This window comes from Zeugodacus cucurbitae, chromosome X (assembly GCF_028554725.1).
Source record: "Zeugodacus cucurbitae isolate PBARC_wt_2022May chromosome X, idZeuCucr1.2, whole genome shotgun sequence".
Lineage (NCBI taxonomy): Eukaryota > Metazoa > Arthropoda > Insecta > Diptera > Tephritidae > Zeugodacus > Zeugodacus cucurbitae.
The window spans coordinates 33,996,681-33,997,513 of NC_071672.1; positions in this window are offsets into that span (position 1 = coordinate 33,996,681).

The following is an 833-nucleotide window of genomic DNA, read 5'->3' on the forward strand; positions in this document are numbered from 1 at the left end:
AACCTATCTTCTGAAGTCAACGAACTAAGTTTGTTAAAACAAGTGATTCAGAAGAAGAAGAATTTATAATCGTTCCAAATCGCAATCTATTTTCTAAAACTAAGAAGAGACCAACTAAATTAGTTGAAGATAAGAAAGTAGAAGAAGAAGATTTTATAATAATTCCAAAATTCTCTCTATCTTCTGCAAATGAATTAGTTAAAAATATTAAAGTAGAAGAAGAAGAAGAGAAAGAAAGGAACGAAAACAAAATTACAGAATTACAAGAAGAAGCAAATAAAATTGAAAAGGAAGAGACTACTGAACACCCTACTTCTGAGGAAAAATCAACTGATGCGGTTGAAACCTCAGATGTAGACATACATAAAATTAAAAATGAAAAAGCTGAAACTGGAGATCAAGAAGTCGAGAGCAATATTCTCGCCAATGAGCAAATAACCTGGCATTTTTCTCCTCCGGCAGACCCACATTTTGGAGAAATGTGGGAAGCTGGCGTTACCGATCAAACATGCAAACTTTCAACATTATTAAAATGCGGGGACACCAACTACTGTACTACAACATTCGAAGACATCACTTCAATCGACATCAATCCGAAGCTGAACCCGATCGTAACAACTATAAAGGAAATTGCAGAAGACCAACTAACTACTCTTCAAATAAGTAAAATATACGACAAAGAAGAGCAGAGAAAGCTGCGAGAAGGCCTTGAGAAGATCAGCAACAACGTACTAAAATTAATATTATTCAAATATCAGCAACAACGTACTAAAATTAATATTATTCAATATTTATAAAATTCATACAGTCCACTAATCTTAAATAATAATTTC